The 22049-nt window shown below is 40.4% G+C and overlaps 1 protein-coding gene across 2 annotated transcripts in view; it reads left to right on the top strand.

Annotated features, from left to right (window-relative positions):
• Window positions 1-22049, top strand: part of SND1 (staphylococcal nuclease and tudor domain containing 1) — a 413629-nt gene that overhangs the window by 185482 nt on the left and 206098 nt on the right. The window lies entirely within an intron of this gene.

Below are 22049 nucleotides of genomic sequence, written 5' to 3' on the forward strand. Positions count from 1 at the left end.
CTTGGTTGATGAACAGTCTTTCAAGGGAGGTATCTGACAGGGGAAGGAGGAAGCCTGTAGCCCGCTGGGCCATGCTTCCACAATGAATATTAAAACAGTCAGTCAGTCCCCAGTAGCAGTTCTTACTCTGTATAAAATATACCAGCATGATCATTGTTTCCATTTCTAGTTAACAATCTTAAATGCTGTTTGTTACCAAACTGGTATTTTTCTTCTCTTTTTAAGGGGGCATAGTGGAGGGGAAGAAAAGAATAGGTTTCCCATGAAAACAGGGATTGTCTTACTGAAAGTACAATGGAGCCCATTAGGAGGAACCCCTCTAAGCTACTGTGTGCCTCTGAAAGGAACGAGAGGCTCTAGCAGCTAATTTACCTTCCAGAAGCTCTCGTACCAAAGAAGAACTTTTTCTGTTCATTCGCGCTGTCACACTTCGGCAATAACTATTTTTGGTCACTGTTAACACTCCTGTATTTATATAAACCTTACTGTTAACACAACAGTCAGACTTCGTGGAGAGGAACTCGATACAGGCTTTTGTTGTCACTACCTTAACACCATCACAAGTGAAAGACTTTATTAGAAGCAGAATCTTGACAAATCAGTTAATATTTTTGACATGGGAGAGACTAGGACATATTTTGGTCATTTTTCTGTCTGTATAAGTTGCACTAATGATTATTACCACTTTGCACTACTTCTCAGGAGGTGGATGCATGCTACTTATTATGGAGAGCTGGGAAGTTAGTGTTCCTGTATATTAAAATTTTAACTGTCACAAACAAGGTGTCCTGTCAGTAAATAACTGCTCCTGCTATCTAATACACTAGTAAAAAAACAAGTGTCACTACTGTAAAAATGCACATCTTTATTTTTGTAAGATGTTTCCACCCATGTTTAATAATCCACTAGAGTAGGTTATTTCATTTAGTTACCACTGAGGTCTACTCTTAAAGTAAATTCACACTGCTTAAAATTTGCATTTGCACTCTGAGTGTGTTACAGAGATTTTTCTTTTTATAGGACAGTTGGAAACAGCTCATTTAAAAATTCCATAGTAGGGTGTTGTGGGCATGCTCCATGCCATGAAACCTTGAGTTTTCTACTGTGTTGATCTTGGCTTTAATGGAGATTACTCCTTCAGAATAGCAATCCTTTCTGCAGAGGTTAGGTGGCTCTCTGTGCAGCCAAGGTTTTGGTCAGATTCTCAAGCCTTCGTAAGAAGGTATCAATCTTTTTTTCAGTTTGGTTGGTTAACACAAGTTGATGGGTCTTAACTGACAGCATAGACAATCTGTACTTAAGGTTCATGTCAGAGGTGGTAACCTTGACCTCTCTCTACCTCTCAGTTGTTATAACTGGATTATAAGAAATATTATTTTGGTATGATTTACCAAAGTATCTACCAGGATATCGATTCTTCCAGATACCTAAATTGTCCCCTTGATTAGACCAGACTAGCAAGGTGCCTGGGAAGCATGATGAGTTTCTTCACAGAGTTGTTTCTACTAAACTGTGTGAAGCAACTGCTAGGCTGCCTTCAGGAGAAATAACTGAGATTTATGGATACTTTTGAGACAAACTCTCACTGGACCGTAAGCTACCTAAAGATAGGGATTTTTGTCACTTATATTCCCTGTTGTAGTCTCAGTATTCAACATATGGTTGGAGTTTCAGTAGGTTTTTGAATTATTTGTTTATTATATTGCATCCTTTTGTGAAGCATAACAGGGAATACTGGGACAGTTGTTTCTATTGATCCCTTATTTTATTATTATGTAATCAGTACTGGAGAAATTGTATTGGATAGTTTTCCCCTTTTGCTTGGTTATTGGGACATCCTTGCCAAGGACAGGTTGTTTCTGGAAGATGAACCTTTTAATGCTTCTTACGCTTTTTATGTTCTATTCCTACTCATAGCTTCTCTTTACTTTTCCCTTTGCCTTGATTTTGTTTTTATTCTTCTGAATTTTCTGTCCTTTTGCAAATCATTCCAAATTATATTATAAAAAAGTTGTATGAATAACATTCAAATACTCAGCTAATAGTCAGAATTTAGATATACTAACAGCCTTCTTTCTGAGTGTAATGGTTAATTATTCAAAGACATTGGCTAGAGAAGGGATTTTTTTTTTAATCTAAAATATTTTCATTTCATTTTAAACATAAAAATGTACATATATTCCCAAATCTTTGATGCATGGGCAAAGTAGATCAACCATTCGATAACCTGATAAGTTGCATAACTTCCCTTTTAGAATGAGTACTTAAAAACACTAATTATGAAACCCTAGATGTCTGTGATTTACATCCCCCTCATCTATCTTGCAGCCATTTTAAAGCCATTAATCTTACTAAACCTTTTAAAAGTATTCATCTGTTTTCATAAACACACTTTTTTGTGTGTACTTCTATTTCAGTTATTAATAAAAATATTTGATGGAGTACATAATTAAAAATAATAAGCACAACCAGTATAAATAGTTATGAGGACAGAAACAAATGGCTCAGCAGGTTGGGACAGAAGTGCACAGGTCTGGTGGCCCTCAGTCCCTCGGACCGTCATGGGGTGAAATCCTAGAATGTACAGTTCAGTTCAGGGAAGGTCATTTTGGAGAGCTCCTTTAGTAATCCATCAGCTCTCTGAAAGGCTGTCTGTGTTCAAGCTTGTAGAAATGTAGAATTAAGAAGTCATCTGATCCAAATTATGCCTATTGTCCTTTGTAGACTTGTATACCAAAATACAGGCTGTTACAACATCTAGAGGCTTTCCTGTTGTTGAGATCAGCTGGGCTCCTCTGGCTGTGCTAGAGCATCTCTTGAGCTGCTGATCACAGGCTAACCAGGCGGGGGAGGCGGATGAGCTGGAGTCTCCTGCAGTTATTTCAGAGCAGATTTTTTGGTGTATTTCACGTGTCAAAGTGTGTGAATTGGCTCTGTCCTCGGTTAGGGTTCAGTCTAGTCCTTCTGTTTTTCTTTTTGGTGTATAGGGGAGGGAATTGAGTCACAGGATCTCTGAGGCACCTCTTGTGTGACAGTCTTCTGTTCCTATCTCTTGCCCTCTAGAGAATCAATGAAAACAAGGTTCATCATTCTTCTAATAGATTAAAATTTTTTTCTTGATTAACTTCACTGTAGAGTTGGCAAGAGTTGTTATCTGTTAATCAAAACAGTTTAAATAAAAAATAAAAAGATCAAACTTAGAGTTGTTTCTCATTCTCTGGCTCCCGGGCTGGGAATTAGCTGAGCCTTTTAGGCTTGGTTTGTGACATGAAGCTGTCAAGATGGCGCTTCCTGTTAATTACTTTTTATTGTATTTAAGACACTTAAATAACTCTTCTTGTGATTTAGTCTTCTATGTAATTAGCTTCAGTGATTAAAATCTCGTTCTTTCTTTATTGTCAGAGCCTTCTTGAAGAGTGAGATTTTTCTGGGGTGACCTTTTCATGTGCTGGACTTCCCAATTACTTGAAGCTCTAATTTGGCAAACCCATATTATAATGTATTAACTGGTTGCTCACTCTTTCTGCATGTCACCTTTTTAAAGAAAGGTGTGAAAATTTGCTCACATTTATAAGGAGGCACCTAAAAAATACAACTTGAGGGTTAAACCTCACATACTCACATTCACACTTAGTGCCACACCAGCCCTGGAAAATTCTAACAGATCCAGCAGATACAGTATCACTTAAGATATTTTCCCAGTGTTTCTCATGTGAAGTATTTCACAATGGTAGGAGACCATTGACATGACCTGTTCTGGGGAAGTAAATGGCATAGGGATGAAACTGTAGGATAGGAACAATTAGAAAATGCCTGTTTTTGTACAATGTCCTGTTTGGGGGGGGTGTGTGATTTTTTTTTTCCCCTTAACATTCTTTTTGAAACCATGTTTCCCTCTACTGCTTTTCTGCCTTGCCCTTTTTCTGTCTGCTCCCTTGATGCCCACACTGGTATGGGGCCTTGTTCCCAGAGGTATTGTCAAAGATCTTTTGGACTTGGAACATCTTCATTATCTCTTTGTTCTAATGACAATCATCCAGTAGCCTCAAAGCCATCCTTTTAATCTTTCTTTGTGTCTCTTTGGATTCTTCATAGATAGAGCTTGTCTTGTATTGTATTTATGTAAACCAGACAATCACACTTGCAAGGAATGAGACTTCTGCTTCTTTTTCCTTTTTCTTTAGTTCCAGTTTGCAGGAATACTTCTTTCCTAAAGTCTTCTAAAAGTGACTGAAGCTTGAAGTCAGGTCTAGTCCTTCTTCTAGAATAATCCTTTTTGAATCCTCGTTTGGTTTTTCTCAGCCACAATAGGAATAAGTGTCCTATAATCCTCAGTTTTTCTGGCCTGAGTGTTTTTCTGTAGCTTTAAGGCTTTCACAATCAGGCCAAACCTCCTGTCTCTCAAGTTTTTAAATTTTGAAACATACCAGTATCTCACTTCCAAGCTAAACATAGGAAGAAAGTGGCCTCTTGAAACCCAATTTTCTGGACCTAGTGTTCTTACTTAGAGCTGCCTACAGCATCCTGAAGATGCTCTTTTAGCATCTGAGGAAGTACGGAGACATTATTAATGTCACCGACTGGACCACTGCCTCCCACAGATGCTCCCATGGAAGCATAGATGCTCACTTCTCAGCCGTGTCTGCTTTTTAATTTTTGGACAGTTATCCTTACAGCTTTATAAATTAATACTACTAATTTTAAAATGTTTAACTTTGAATTGTATCTTTTAGCTTCCTTATATGAAAGATGAATATTTTTGAATGTTTTCACTATTCCTTCCTTTAACCCCCAATTTTGTTATATTAAGTTTTATCATTAGTGAACTTTACAAAGTTCAGTTTATTGTTTCTGATTAACTTTATCGAGTATTTCCCTCTCTGAAAGATTAGAAAGTTAGAATGCTATCTTTTTCAGACTTCTCCTTCCTTTTAAAAGTTTTTCTTCCAGAGCGCCTGGGTGGCTAGGTTGGTTAAGTGTCCAACTTTCGATTTCGGCCCAGGTCATGATCTCAGGGTCGTGAGATTGAGCCCACCCCGCCATCTGGTTCCACACTCAGCTGGGAGTCAGCTTGAGATTCTCTCCCTCTCCCTCTGCACCCCCTCCCCCTACACACACTCTCTTTTGCTCTCAAAGTAATAAAAAGTTTTTCTTCTATTTCAAGATTTATTACATTACTCCTCTGTCAGTGTAATTGTCTTCTAAGCTTTGCTTGTAAGTTTAACCCAAAATTTTACCCTCCACCCCCACACTATAGCAGTTCTAAGTTACTGTTAGACCTAGTATGATGGAGTGAGAAGACCTACAGAAACAGAAATTCTATGTTGTTTTATCCCCAGAGAAATGTTAAATTAATTCCTGTTGTGTGGTTTTCTGTATGTATGTATGTCTGTCTCTTTCTCCATTTTGTACTTCTTTTTTGTTGTTGTTGTTGTTGTTTTTAAAGTAGGCTCCACTCTGGGTGTGGAGCTCAACTTGGGGCTTGAACTCAGTCAGATGCTTAACCAACTAAGCCACCCAGGTGCCCCCATTTTGTACTTATTCATATGCACCTGCCACTTGTATCTCTGTTCAGTCTTTTTGTGGTATTTCCTTTAGATTTGGTGAAGAACCTGGATTTTACATGTGTGGGTGTAAAGCTTTTGAATTTCTGCATGTCTGAAAATGTCTTCATTTTGCCTATAATTTTGATTGTTAGTTTCTCTATGAAATTCTAGCTTCAAAATTATTTTCCAAAGAACGGTGAAGGCCCGTTGTTCTATTGCTTCACCAGTGTTTATGAGAATTCGATCTCCATTCCTTTACATTTCTATTTTTTAACAATTTTTTTCCCTGACTCTGGAAGATTTTACAATTTTCTGTTTATCTTTGGTTTTCTGAAAATTTATTAAAATATTTCTAGGTGTGTCCTTTTTTGCTGTGTACTCAATGGGCTGAATGCTCATCTTGGAATTTTTTTTTCTATTCTTGAATTATTGTCTTTCTCTTTTGCCTCTGACTCTAGAAATTCTGTTGGTATTGTACCTTATGCTTTGAATCTCTGTAAGTTTTCTTCCTTTTTTTTTTTTTTTTTTCTTAAGACTGCCTTTGCATTTTTGTTCTACATAAAGGAGCTGTCTTCAACTTTATTTTTCAGCTTGCTTCACCGGCCAGCCATGCATATTGAGTCATTTTCATTCATTCTCACTCTCTTATTCACTCATCTCATTCATTCACTTACTCATTAGTTCATTTATCAAGTAGTCATAAAATGCCTGGTGTGTACTAAGCACTATGTTAAGCTTTAGGAGTGTATTGGTAGTTCTGAAATGAAATTATTTCTTCTGCTGTGAAATTCACAGAGGTGATTCTCTCATTGCTTTTTATTTCAGCACTCATACATAAATTTTTTGTTCAAGTGTTTTAATAGCATCCTGTTCCTACTCCACAAATATAATACTTCCTCTGTCTGAGAATAGTATTTAAAATTCAAAAACCCTCTTCCACTCAATTATCCCCCATGTTCTGTTTATTTTGTTTCTTTTCTTTCATAAATCCTCAGATATTTGGGGAACCTTGATTTATATACATGAAGGAAGGACCAGGTTGGCGTTGGATGTTGTCCCTATGCGGTTGTGTATGCCTGCCTCCCCAAGATGTCTCTGTCATGACAGGGCATGGGTGAGCAGGTAGTATCAGAGGCAGCCTTCTTTGTGGGGTGCCTGAAACATGGAGGAAGAAGGCAAATTTCAGACCCCACTAAAATTGTCACTGTCATTGGGGTGGAGTGAGAAGGGGATGTGATGTGATTATCTGACTCAGTCTAAAATGCTGTGCCTCTGTGTTTCTTACAGAGCATCCCTCTAAGGTCCTTCCCTGGTTAAATCACCTACCCTCTGTTCTATAATCATGAATTGTCCTATACATGACCTTGGTAATCTGGGGAATCTCACTGGCATAATGTTGAAGTCGTGTTGGTTTAGAAATGATATTCCCAGATACTTTAAAATACTGAATCGGTAAGTAAGCTTTCTCCCAATTAAAGGGAGAGCTTTAGCAATAGAGAGACTTAGAAAAATCTCAGAATGTGAAGTTGAGAAATCTACCGCAGCGACTTCCTTTAGTGTAAGTCATGACTACTTAAGTGTCTTTCTGCTTTCTGCTTGGTTAACCTCAGTAGCACCCTGCTAGGGTAGTTGAAAAAGCTGTGAAGACACTTCCTCCAGTATTTAAACAGTGGATTAATGAAGAAGACTACAGCCTGAGTTGGATTTTATATTTTGATTAAAATTGTCTCTAGTAGAAACTAAGCCCCCCTAGAAGGAAGAGAAAGCATGGGAGCCCTATGATTTATGGCTACTCTGCCAGTAGAGATTTAACTATACCCCTGTTTTTATTAAGGTTGTTTTTGCTAGCACTTGGGCTAGAAAGTTCCATAGAGTTTAAGTAGTCTACACATAATCCGGTTATTCTTCTCAAGCCCTGTTTGTCTAGGGGTTTCGGGTGGTTGTATAGAATGTGGACTGTTCAGGAACACAAATGGTATGTGGTAGAAGAAATGCCTATGCTTGCTGGGAAATTATTTCTCGGGTATTTGCCAAGGGTCAGAACCCTCTGCTCTTAATAACTTTGTGGGGAATCATAGGGGCAGGAAAGAGGCTGGCTGATCCAGCTCTTTTGAATGTGGGTTCTGATTAATTGCTCAAATGTTGTTCCCAAAGGCTCCTCGCTGTGGTGCTTTGTATTTTGTCAATAAAGGCCCTTGAGGCAGTGCCAATACTCCACCAATCAGATCCCATCTGCTTTCTGTCTTTCAGAATTTGTGCAAACTTTCTGATATGCTGGTAACATACTTTCTTGTTTTGTAGCACCATTAGGGCTCTATTCTTGTCCATATCTGTCTTTTCTGTCATTTCAGTGGGACCTTATAAAGGATGTCATGTGGACATAAGTTCTCAGTCTGCCATTCTGACCTCCCTCAAGCATTCTTTCTTTATACTTTTGGATAATGCAATTGATGTGATAAGGAGACGGCACATTTGACATGGTTACCAATAAGCAAAAATTCTGTGTCTTTTATATGCCATTTCTCTGCACCTTTCTCTTTACAGTTCCCATGGCCAGCACAGTACAAAGTGGTAAGGTAAATACGAATGGAGTTTTTGTAGATTCTGCTATCTCCCAGTCGTGATGCTGCCTTACAGGGGATTTGCTCCAGTTCATACTGAGTGAATTGATTTTTTTTTCTAAGTAATAAAAAATTGAATATGCAACTAATGACTCATTGAACACTACATCAAAAACTAATAATGTACTATATGTTGGCTAACTGAACATCATAAAAATAAATAAATAAAACCACAAAAAATTGTAATGTTTTCAAAAGTTTAGAAAATAAAGGGAAATTATCCGTTGTTTAATCATGCTAGTGTAATAGCTTTTATGTGGGGGGGTATTCCTTTTGAGTGTTGGTTATTTCTTGAGATTTAAATCTGGGAACAGGAAAACTGACCACTTGGCCAAGTGTTGACATGAAGTCTAAGGCAAGTTGTTGTTGGCTTAGAGATGAACAGATGAACAGATGAACAGATGTGAAGTAAAACCACAGCCCTTCTCCCAGACAGCTGTGCAATCTTGGGCCTTAGTTTTTTCGTATGTAATTTAGATATAATAATCTCACGCCTCATTGAGTGGTTGTAAGAATTAAATGTACTAAGGCATTTAAATGTTCAGCATATTTACTAAGACCTAACAGTCAAGTTCTCACATCAGCTCCAAGCCTCTGAACTCGACTGGTCACCATTGATGTAATGTCATATTTAGTGACTTCTGTCCTTTCTCTCTCTCTCTTTTTAAAGTTCACTTATTATTTATTTGAATAATCTCTGTACCCAAAATGGGGCTTGAACTCATGACCCCTAGATCAAGAATCGCATGCTCCACTGACTAAGTCAGTCAGACTCCCCTTGTCCTTTCTTTTCTTTATCCTCTTTCACACACTTCTGGCTTTTTTTTTTTTTTTTTTTTTTCCACTCAAACTTCTTTTTTTTTTTTTTTTTTTTAAAGGACTTTTTATTGAATGTTTTTACATTTCATCCTCTTCTTAGTCTTCACACTCTTCCTGGCTAAGCTAATCCAGTGATAAACTGCTACCTCACAGAATGTTCTAAGTATTAGCTTAAATAAAATATAAGAAATGCCTGGTACGTAGTTGTTGCCCATAGGTTAATTAAAAAACAAAACAAAATTCCTCATTGGATTATGGCTTAGATTTTGTAGTAGTCCATTTTTTTTGAAGATTGATTTATTTATAATAGAAAGAGAGGTAGGGGAGGGGCAGAGGGAGAGGGAGACAAGCAGACTCCCCATAGAGCACAGAACTTGATGTGGGGCCAACCCCAGGACCCCAAGATCATGACCTGAACTGAAATCAAGAGTCAGACGCTCAACCAACTGAGCCACCCAGGCGCCCCTTTAGTAGTCCATCTTTATTGTTCCATGCCAGGCCCTTCAGTTGGATTTATCTCTTCACTCACCTTCTTAAAATTTACCATGATGGCTAACTTATATCTGTTTTTCCTCTCAATGTCTTTTTTTTTTTTAAGATTTTATTTATTTATCTGACAGAGCACCGGTAGGCAGAGTGGCAGGCAAAGGGAGAGGGAGAAGCAGGCTCCCCACTGAGCAAAGAACCCCATGCAGGGCTTCATCCCAGGACCCCAGGATCATGACCTGAGCCGAAGGCAGACACCGAACCAACTGAGCTATCCGGGCATCCCTCCTCTAAATCTTAAAAGTATACTATGTTTATACAGTAATGATTGATAAGTACTTGCATACCAGTACAAGTGGTATTCGTAAGTAAGTTTTCATGTTTCAAGAAGTTTAATGCACATATAATTTATCCCTTATTAAAAGTAATTATTGAAAACATCTTGGGGCACTTGGATGGCTCAGTCGGTTAAGCGTCCGACTCTTGATCTCTGCTCAGGTCTTGATCTCAGGATCCTGTGTTCAAGCCCCACAGTGGGCTTCACAGTAGGCATGGAACCTACTTTAAAAAAACAAAACAAAACCTTTCAAAGCGAGAGATGTGCTAGCAAGCACCCTGTCTGGATCCAGTGCTGTGGCTAGTGACCTGCCTATCTCCATATCTGAAGTGGTTGAAAAGGCAGAGGGCTCCTAACGTTTAGTGTTTTAGAAAGTGCTATTCTGTGCCGGTGCACATGAAGAGCTCTACTGGAAGTTGTATTTTGTGGAACTTACTGAATCACCCTCTCTGTTGTGTTGCCCTCTGTTGTGATGTGAATTTTTGTGCCATCAGTAAAAATGTGTTTACAACAGGTAGAACTTGGAGAGAGGAAATAGTTGGACCTTTGAAGTCAATGTGTATGATAGAATTTGGAGATGTTTAATAACATCTTAAGATGTTATTAAACATCTCCAAATTCTAACATGCACTTCCTAACAGGTAAAGGAAACTTGGGCCTGTCTTCTATCAAGTTCCCAGTATGGGTTTTACATGGAGCCTTTTAGATTTCTGATATATCTGCTTAACAACTGACTCAACAGACTTTTGCTTTAATGTAAGTTTCTATTATGTTAAAATTGTGATATATAAACCATCACATATTAGGTAAACGGCAAGAGGAATTCTGTTGTACTTGTTAGATCATTGTTAGACCATCTCTTCTTTGCCAGCCCCTGTCCCCAATCATGTTGGCATTGATTGCAAAATCACTTTTTCTCTTTAAGAAGCAGCTATACAGAGCATTTATTCTTGTCACCACTTTCTCAGAAAACTCCCTCTGAAACTGTTCCTTCACTTGCCACTTAGCACAGCCTGTGGCTATGGAGAGATCAGACCATTGAGTGAGGGTTGACCACAAAGGCCCTGTAGTGGTTTGTTTACTGTGTTTCAGAGCCAGGAACCAGAATAACCCTGCCCTCCCCAAAGAGTAGGAGAGAAGAAGAAATTTCAAAATCCTTAGCCTTTTTGTGGGGCTCATTTGTTGCTTATATTAGAGCTACGAATCAGTTCGTGAAAAAGTACTTCGTCTTCTAATTCTTAGAGAAAAATGTTGACCACCAAAAGATAGTTTGGTTTTGACTTGTTTTTGTAAGTGGAGACTCACTTCTCGAGCTTTTACTTGCAGAGATTCTGAAAGCAGTTAAGTCTAAAGCAGTTACATATTCTAAACCACAGCCACACTGACGTTGAGCTTGGTCCGGTTGCTAATGGCTTCCGGGGAATAAGAACCTCACTCTCCTGTTCCTGTGGTGCCCGCTGGCTGGGCACCACCAAACTGTAATAGGACAGGTAGTGGAATTCTTTACTGGGCCCTTTTTATCTTTCTGACCCATATGACAACACTTCTCTTGAGCTTTTACCCTAAGAAGCAACCTGTGCCAAGATAATTTTCTTCTAACTTCTCTAGAATGGTTGGGCTTGCTAAACAAACATAGAGGTACTCTTCTACTTAATAGTGACTTGGTATTTCTCAGAGCTGCATGCCAACCTTCTAGAACCTAGAGTATTATTTTGAACTTCTTCCTCTAAACAAAGCATTGTTTATGTGTCTCAACATCTGCCTAAACTATAGAGGACTTGAAAATGACTTTCTAGGGCTACCTCATGCCCATTTTGGTCTTTACTAGACCTCTGTGATTTGGCTGGCTCTACTTTCACTGTCAGAGCAGATCATTCCAGATGCCATTATGTAATTTTCTGTCGTGGGGTGTGTGTTTGTGTGGGCGGGTGGTTTTGTTTTGTTTTTAAGTGGTGTTTAATGTCAGGCTAATAATAAACTGGGTACGTAGGCCTGGTTTTGTCATAATGGCCACGAGTTTGCTTATTTGTCCCTTATTCCCCTGAGAGGCGGAGAGCTCCCCCCTCCCCAAGTGATACCTAATGTTGGAGGGGGCTCATCACAGTTGCCTAGAAAATGCCTCATGGCAACTGGCAGTTCCATTCTGAAGAGACAAAGATGACGACTCTGAAGAATCTTCTCTTTGGTTGCTCTCGCAACCTCTCACTTGTCTCGCTGTGGCCTAAATGGAACCAATAGGAACGAATTTGCTGTTCCTGAACCACTTCCAGAAGTTAGTCTTTGCTTACCCACAATTCTTAGGTTCTTGTTCTTTGGGGAGTGCCAGGTTCTTTAACACATTTATAATTCTGGGGGCCTTAAGTTATGTTAGGTTACTCTTGAGCTCTTGAAATTCGGAAAAAGAGAATTTATTAGTTGAACCTTTCTGTCTGGGTACTTTTCTTCAAAATTATATGACAGAATCACCCGGGGCAGTTAAAAAAAAACCAGTGGTGCCCCATATTGAAAATCTAGGTACCCATATTTGTTCCTTTTCTTTTTTTATTAGATTCTATTTATTTGAGAGAACAAGCAGGGGAGGAGGGCAAGCATGGGGAGGGTGGGGGAGGGAGGGGTTTGAAGTAGACTTCTGCTGAGTCAAGGAGCCTGATGCAGGGTTCCATCCCAGGATCTGGACTGAGCTGAAGGCAGACTGAGCCACCCAGGCTCTGCTCTCCCCTACCCACCCACCCGTTTGTTCTTTTCAAAATACTGTTCTTTATCCCTAGAGATTCTGGGTTTATTGGTTTGGCATAGGGCCTGGCATTGATATTTTGAATAGTGATTCTAATGTGCAGCCAGTATTAATAAGCACTATGAAAAGAAGTCTAGAGGAAACAGGAAGTTCCAAAACCAACATTCTTCTCTATTCTCGGGTAAGTATAGATACAGGTAATAGGAAGAATAAAACAAACAAACTTTACAAATGTATTTTTTCTCAGATCAGTTTTGATCCCAGAACATAGCCTTTTACCTCCACTAATTTCTGTCATACCAGCTCATTTAGAGTAAGTACAGAGTGGCAGAGCAGTGAAGGGGCTAAGAGGGTAATGGTTATTTCTAGCTCTGCCTCCAGCATGTAGCGTGACCTTGGTAAGTCATTCACCCACCTTCTTTTCCTAAGGCCCTTATCTGGCCTTTTTTGAAGGAGAAAGAAACAAACAGCTTTGCTAATATTCTTTAATCTCTTAGTATCTCTTTTTAGTAATCTAAAGTTTCTTTAAACCTCTTCTCAGATGCTTAAGAAAGAGAACTTCAGCTAGGTGTGTTGGTGGGGTTAGAGAAGTCATAGCAGTGAATGAAGCCGGCTGTTTTTCTATTGTTTCCTCCCCAGAACAAAAAACACCTTTATTAGGTGACTGAAGATAGAAGGGAAGAAGATTCATTTGCCTTTCCGGACTTTGGTTGTCCTCAGAACTCTAGCTCCTTGCCCTCCAGCTCGTAGCACCTGCTTAGCCACACTGGTCTGGTCTTGAAGCAATGCGCCCACGAAGCTTGCCGTGCTGGAACTGCCCCTCCAGAAGACTGCTAATTTTGGCATTCTTCTTCCTTTCATCATATTTCTTAATTTTCCTTGATTGTTTTTTGTTTAAAATCTCTTCCTCCTCCAGAGTCGGCTTGGCGCCCTTCTTGCAGCCCAGGGCATGGTGGGACTCCTGCCACCACCTGCAAGATGTGGGGAGGTGTGCCATCCGTGAGCATGATGCCGTTCTTCACCAGGGGCTTGGTGCTGACCAGGTCATTGGCAGATGCGTTGTCAACGGCATCAGTACTCCTTGTTTTGCGGGCTCAACACTCAGAGCCCCAGGAGAAGTGCCCACGTCCAGCCTCAAGGCACGGCGCTTCTTATTGCCTCCCCCTAACGCCGGCTCTGTGTGCATGGTGGGGGCCAGCCTTAGTACGGCAGCAGGGTGTCTCAGCTCCTACTTCCTGTTCTCATGGCAGGGCTTTCTCTTGCCCCTGGTCTTGTGGCACTTAATGCCGATTGCCCTGCGAGATGCCTAGGGCTCTCCGTGTTGACTGTGAAAGAGCTAGCCAGGGATTTTTCCTTTTATGTAGCCCTTCCTCCCCAGGACTTTGATCATAAACACTAGATTTAGTTGGAAGTCTGTGGATTTGCAGAATCAGACTTTATTCCAAGTAGTTAACTCTTAGTTATCACTGCCAGTTGACTTAGTGGCCTCACTGCCATTCACCACTGACATGACCTCAAGTTAAATTGTTTACCTAAAATAACAAGGCACAACATTGGAAAGAGCTTCAAATTTATTTTTATTTTTTTATGATTTTATTTATTTATTTGACAGAGCACATAGGCACAAGCATGGGGAGCAGGAGAGGGAGAAGCAGACTCCCTGCTGAGCAGGGAGCCCATTGTGGGGTTCGATCCCCGGACCCTGGGATCATAACCTGAACCAAAGGCAGATGCTTAACCCACTGAGCCACCCAGGTGCCCCAAGAGCTTCGAATTTAGACCTCTAATATTCCTTTACCTCTCTCTGTAATTATCAGATTCATAGATTTCATCTAGTTGACAACTGTTTGTTTTGTTGTCATTCTTAATTTTCTCCTTAAGAGGAAGTCTTTGGCAGGGGAAGGTATTGTTAATATCTTTGTTGTTGGTGGCAGTGTTGCTAACTAACCCAAACTGTATCTTTTAAATACTTGGGGGGACCAAAGAAATTCAAGTATAATCTATTTGTTAGACTCAATAATTGCCAGTTATGGGGTTTATTAAAGATTCAAGTCAATAGTTAAATATTTAAGCCCTAGAGTTCATTGTTTTCTTTTTTGGGGTATAGATTGAGCATCTGAAATTAATGACGTATGTTTTGATGATTGAGACATAATTATTTGGCAGCCTTTAATCTATACTAATATCCTCAAATGATTTGCTATATTATCCTGATACCCTTCTAGGTACAGCCACATTTATGACCTGGCTTTTTTCTAGCATACCTTTCTATTTTTACAAACAAGGCTTATATTCAGCCGATATGTACAAGTATGATAAACTCTAGCCAGTGCCATATGTTAAATATTTTCAATATTATCCGATTATAACACATAAGTATTTGCATTATGTCTCCTGGTCTCAGAGAATCCTTCAAGACTTGTTTTCAGGGAGAGGTATCAGTCTTGTCTCACAGTAGCGTAGCAGAGAGGGGGAGAGTGGAGAACAAGAAGTATTCCTCTGTTGGTTTGAATTGTTTGAATCGGAACTATTTTCCATGACCTTGCCTATACTGATGAGCTTTGTGTGTTGAGAGGGTGCGGTTGAAAGTCCTTGCCTATAAAGGATTCTCTCCACCCGAGCACCTACTTGGTGGCATTTGTTTTTCTAACTAGTGCACTGCCCTAGGTCAGAACCATTAACAAGTAAGCAGAAGCCTCTGGAGGCTCTGTTTCTCCTAGTCAGAAACTTGTGGAAACTAGAGTAGGTCAGAGCCTCGCCCACCTGAGCCAGTCCCATGTTTTTCACCATATTTTATCTTTAGAGTATATGTTGAGGGCTTTTTTCACATTGATAGATTATGTTCAACAGTAAGACAGTGCTCATTGTGAATGAGAAGATAGTTCATTGGTATCAGCTCATGTCTGCTCTCAGACTGTAATCAGAATGTGGTTATTCTTTCTAGATTAAATTTGTTTCCTGGGCATAAAGTGTTAACAGTGCCTTGCCTTCAACACACATTGGTGCTGGCACACACACACACACACACACACACACACTCAGAATTTAAAAAGAAGTAAAATCTGGCGGGTGTCAGGACTCCCTTTTCCATCTTACTGTCTTTAGGAAGTTATTTACTCCCAGATTCTGTTCCCTGTGATTTTGAGATGATCATTTCCTACCCATGACAGAACTTGTATGTTACCCACTCTCTCTTTCTCCTGTAATAACAAAATTGCTGTGATAGCCATCCAGTCAATTTTTTAAGAAATCAGGTAATTCATTTCTAAATTGGAACTTGTTTCTTTCTAATCAGCCTTGTAATGTATTACAGACATCACTCTCAGCATTGGCTAAAGGAGTGATTTAATGCTGGGTTTTAATGACTCCTTCATTAATCCTTGTATTCTGGGATTTATCACTCACTGGCCTTTGACCACTGGAAATGATGAAAACTTTGATTTCATGCATATTGGATAACACTGGCCTGTTGCTGCTGGAGCCGTGAATCTTGCCTCCACAGTGGCTTGTGTGATTGAGAGCGCTGTGGATGGATGGCTGCTCTCCCAGGCCATACGCTGCTGCCGAAGGGGTGAACTCGATGTCTTTATCAGCTCAGGGTGACCTCTTCCCAGGCTCGCTGGATTTGAAGGAGTCTGCTCTGATAGCTTCATCTCCTGGACAGGTCTTGTGAAGTCAGGCTCACCTTTTCAGCTAGTTCCTGAAAAATGCTTGCATTGAGAACGTGTATCTTCATGGCTGCACAAAGAACATTTTTTTTTTCCTGCTAGTAAAATAGATTTTATAGTAGGGAAACATGTTTAAGACTTTCTAGTCCAGAGCGCCTGGGTGGCTCAGTGGGTTAAGGCCTCTGCCTTTGGCTCGGGTCATTATCTTGGGGTCCTGGGATCGAGCCCCGCATTGGGCTCTCTGCTCAACAGGGAGCCTGCTTCCTCCTCTCTCTCTCTGCCTGCCTCTCTGCCTCCTTGTGATCGCTGTCTGTCAAATAAATAAATAAAATCTTAAAAAAAAAAAAAAAGACTGTTTAGTCCACCTCCCTCATTTTATGAACAAGGGGCTGAGTCCAGGAGGAGTGACGCAACTAGGCCAGTGTCAGTATAGTGAAAACCAAGAAGAGTGATCAGAAACACACAGCGCTTACTATTTGCCAGGCAGAACCTAAGTAAAGTCTTTTGTTCCTTACTCACAACAGCTTCATGAGGTAACATTCATCTACAGCAAGTCCAGTTTTCCATGTGACTTTTCTCTGTACTGCCTGCCTGGTTCCATCGCAGAAATGACAGTGTTGGTGGCTTTCCTTACTCTTAATAGTAGCATTGTGAGTGTTCTCGGAAGAGAGGGGTTCATTTATGTACTCTGGAGTCTTGTGGCTAGAGGTAATACCCTACGTAAATACCAGGTGCAGGCGCCCCTGCCCACTCATGCTCAGAAGAAAGGAAGTCTTCCTACCTTGAGTCTTCACAGATGCTCTCGTGTTACTGAGTGCTTCCTCAGTTAATTTTTTTAATTTATTATTATTCGTTTTTTAAGGATTTTATTTATTTATTTGACAGAGATCACAAGTAGTCAGAGAGGCAGGCAGAGAGAGAGGGGGAAGCAGGCTCCCCGCTGAACAGAGAGACCGATGCAGGGCTCGATCCTAGGACCCAGGGATCATGACCTGAGCCAAAGACAGAGGCCTTAACCCACTGAGCTACTCAGGCGCCCCAATTTTTTAAATTTATTTTTAAGACTGATTTTATTAGAGTGTGTGAGTGAGCATGTGCCTAGTGACTGGGTGGGTGGTGATGGGCAGAGGGAGACGGAGACATAAACAGACTCTGGGCTGAGTGTGGAGTCTGACACAGGATTTGATCTCACAACACTGAGATCACAACCTAAGCCGAAACCAAGAGTCATCTGCTCAACCGACTATGTCACCCAGGCACCCCAGTTAGTTTATTTTGAACACATCAGTGAGATTTCTAGAATCTCAGTCAGTGCTACATGAAGATCACATTGTGGAATTATTAAAAATGAGCCAAATTTTTTGCACAATGTAACACTTACTCTGGTGAGTATGTCTGCTTGACTGCAAGTGCTGGGAGTCATAGGAAGTAATTATTTATTTATTTATTTATTTATTTATTTTAAGCAGTCTCTGTGTCCAGTGTGGGGCTTGAACTCACAACCCTGAGGTAAGAAGAGTTGCATGCTTTATGACCAAGCCAGCCAAGTGCTCTAGGAAGTGACCTATTAAAGTTCTCCTTAAAAAGCAGTACTCAGAGGCAGGAGTGGACAAACCTTTTCGGTAAAGGACTAGATAGTAAATATTTCGGCTTTGAAAGCCATATGGTCTTATTGCAGCTGTTTGGCTTTGCCTTTGGCAGCCGTAGACAGTATGCAAACAATGGACATAGCTATGTTCCAATAAAACTTTAATGAAAAACAAACTGAGTCTGCAACTCCAGTTCTCAGGACTCACACTATGGAGGAATGAATAGATACTTACAGAACAAGTAATAAAACCAGCCATCCAAATGTTAGGAAAATGGATACTCGTGACTTAAGGAAACTATTTCTGGTAGCAACATTATATGTAGATTCCAAAACAGTTATGTGTAAAAATTTTGGAAGAAGTTGAAAGAAAACAATCTTAGAAAGTGGCTATGATGGGGTGCCTAGGTGGCTCAGTCAGTTGGGCATTTGCCTTCGGCTTGGGTCATGGTCCTAGAGTCCTGGGATCGAGCCCTCTGTCGGGCTCCCCACTTGGCAGGGAGTCTGCTTCTCCCTCTGCCTTTTGCTCTGCCTGCTTGTGTTCTCTCGCTCTATCAAAATAAGTAAATAAAACCTTTAACAGAAAAGAAAAGTGGCTGTAATGGTGGTCTACATTGTGTGTTGCATACACTTGTAAGAGAGTGTAGCTTGAGAAGAGCTGTTCCTGAAATGTGGTGTTTTAAATAATACCTCTAGGTTAATACATGTTTTAAATAAATACTTAATGATTTCACTTATATCCAAAGAGTTATATATTCAAAATGAACAAGAACATCTTCCCATATCCCCACCCCCCCACCCCGTCGGAAACCTGGTATTCTTTTAGGTGCAGGTCCATTTCTTATAGTATTTTCTCTTGACCCTGGAAGCTCACTTTCTGAGGAGATGCTGGTTTTGGAAATTATTTGCAATACATTCTGATGGCTTTTCACTTCCTTCTAATTGAACTATCTCTACTGGTCACTGGTGATAGGACAGTTCACTTCCTCTGTTTGGTGCCACAGGCAGCTGTCCCTGCAACTTGTTAGTGATGGTGCTCTTCTAGTTATTTGGTCCTATGAACATGTCCTTGATTTTCTAGGTGTCTGATTCCCATTTTTTGTTAAATGCTACCCTGGGTCTGTCTAGAACACCTGAATCTGTAAAACAGCAGAGTCTTTCCTGTTAGTATTGTATTGCTACCCATTTAATTTTCCGATTTCTTTCTTTTTGCTTTTCTCCCTTTGTCACTATCCCCAGATCAGTTCTGACCTAAACTTTCGTTTCCTTTTGAAATTTTCAACCCAATCTAATTCAAGGAGGCACTGCCCTACACAGTGGTTTTTGCCAGTCTCCTGGAGACAGATTTTCTTTTTGTTCAGTATGCCCCTTTTCAGATGCATCTCGAGTAACAGCTGTATTCCCACTCCTGAATAAAATATTTTAAGAAAGTGTCTCATGGTAAAGCACCTGGACTTTTAGCAAGATTGGGGGTAAACTCCAGACCAGATCCATCACCAGCAGGGTGGGAGGACCAGTTTTTATGGAGTGGGGATAAGACCACATGAATGAGGATATGACTGAACTGGTGTTGTAAGAGTGCCATTTGTATCAATTAAGTGTAAGGGATTAGATAATCTGTCATTATGCTAATTCTGCGTAACAGATGGTGGAGAGTTCTGCATCTCAACAGCAGTATTCACCGTGGGGGAAATTAGCTTGCACCCAGATCAGCAGTCAGGCGGGAATTCCATTGAAAGAGAGACAGTACTGGTGATTACATTAGTGTGTCCCTCTAAGGACATCCACACATGTACTGGCTTTCTTGAGTATCTCTGGAGTTTACTTATTCTTGCCCATTGCCTTCCTAAGTTACCAGACCTCTTTACTCCTGTCTATAAAGAATTGGAGGTGATTTCTCTCCATTTGGTTAATTTAGGAAGATCAAGATTAGAAGTAGGTTAGGTAAATGTGGCTCAAAGCAGTAGCATATTGCATATTTTTTCAGAGAAAAGATGCCATACAGCTATTGAAAACATTGTTGATTATCAGCCTTTAGAAATGAACTTCAGAGGTGAAATGAGAAGCAGGAAAATAGATATGCTCTAAGTGACATGCCGTGCCTTTGATATGTATGTATTTAAGAGATACAATTAAGTCCGTTGGCTTCATATTCTCAAAGGGTCAATCTTGATCCTGGTATTTTTTTCTCTGTGAATGGCTTCCCTTCAGTATTTTATTAATGCAGAGCTTCACCTATCCCCTGAATGGTGATGATTATCAACTCTATTTTTCTTCGCTTATCCCTCCTAACTTACCACATACTTGCTTTCCATTACATTTGTGCATCCTTCTCTCATCTCAAAGCTAGTATGTTTAATACTAATATTGATTTAAAGTGGTGGCTTTCAAACTTGTGTGCCCTGGAATCACCTGTGTAGCTTATTCAAAGGCACCCTGGGCAATGGAGTAGACCCCACTTTTGTAAGTCTTCACTAACTGACTTTATTCCTTTTCATAGCAGCCTGTGACATAGTGAGCTTGGATAGAAGCCAAGATTCTAGACTATAAGATCATTTTGAAGAATTGTCCAGGTTGATCAGACAGCTGTCAGAATTGATCACTGTTCATACAGAGTATAGTTCCAGATGTGCTTTAAATAGGCATGGTCATTGAGATTTAATGGGTCGGTAAATTGGATTATGCGCCATCATTCCAGAAACAGAGCAAACATTTTGGACTGGAATGCCTAAAAGTCGGGGCAAGGCAGGGAAAAGCCATCCACAGCTTTAGTTCCCACCAGGAGCTAAAATAACTGAGGATGTTTGATCCTGCCTTCGTGACTCTGGAGATCTTGGGAGAAGCAGTTTAACTAGGAAGGGGTGGTGGATTTGTTGATTTGCTAACAAATTCCCTCATGGGTTCTTCACAGTGCCTTTTGCCATCATTCCACTCCATGTAGTCCACGGCTCAGACCTCAGTGAGTTCAGTAGCCTTCTCCATCAGCCTTTTCCGCATCTGTCCCGTCTCCAGGTCTTCCTCCACACCGCTGCTGGATTCCCCCTAAGTGCTATTTTTGTGTTACTTTGCCACAAGAGCTATTTCAGATTTTCACAGCCATATTCAGTTAAGCCCCCTACTCTCTTCTCTCTCCTCATTCTCAGCAGACAGCCTCATCTCCTGCTTTCTGGAAAAAATACGGGCATATCTAGAAAACACCTTCTCACAGCTCCACACTTGTCTTTCCCCTGCTTCCTTTTCTTATCTCCTGCCTTCCCGCCTCCATGGAAGATTTCAGCCTCTTTCTTTCCAAACTCATTTTTCTACATGCCTGCTCTAAATTCTCTCCTTTGGTCTCCTGGGGATTTTGTGCCATCAGTTATCCCTTTTCTTTTTAACTAACTTCTGAAAATTACTCTCCAGTCTTCTCTCTTTATTGTAGCTACTTTTCTTCTTCTTGCCTTCTCTTCACAGCCACATTAATTAAAAGAGTTAAAAGAAGTTTTAATTCTGTCTCCATTTGCTCTTCGTTCCTTCACCATCTGCTTTGATCCCTCCACATTATAGAAGCTGTGCTTACCTAAGAGACTAGTGCTTCCCTTAAGGACACTTCTCAGTCCTTGCTTATATTTGATCTCTGTACTATGTAAAACTTACACCATCTTTTTTGAATCTTTTTCTCTTTTCTTTTAGTGTGGCATACTTGACAGGATTTCCTTCTACAGTTCTGCTTACTTCTCTTCAGTCTGCTTTTGAGTGCTCCTTAAATATTTGTGCTTCCCAGGCTTCGGTCTTGTCTGTCTTCTTACCCCACCTCAGTCTCCACGGGTGATCTCATTCATCGCATTGCTTCCGTTTTCAGGTAGATGTTGCTGATTCCCAGACCTAGGTCTCTAACCCAATTCTTCCTTTAAGGCTCTCCCCACCAGCATATCCAGGTACTGCCTGCACCTCACTTCTGAGATACCAGAGCGCAATATGGCTAAAACTGAGCTCATGTTCTCCCCTGTAGAAAGCTGTTCCTTCTCTTGAACAATTCCACATCTTAATTGATAGTGCCACCGTTTAGTCAGTCTTCTGTTCCACCAATCTAGTGTCATCTTTCTCTCTTCCCTCTCACTCTCCATACCTGATTATCTGCTGGTCTCTATCAAGTTCCTTCCAGCCTTTTTCTCCTCACTGCCCGGTTTGTGCCATCTCCTTACTGGTCCTAATTCCCTGCTGATCCATTTTCACACTATTGCTGCAATTGGCTTTCTGATACACAAATC

This window comes from Martes martes (genome assembly GCF_963455335.1).
Source record: "Martes martes genome assembly, chromosome: 11".
Lineage (NCBI taxonomy): Eukaryota > Metazoa > Chordata > Mammalia > Carnivora > Mustelidae > Martes > Martes martes.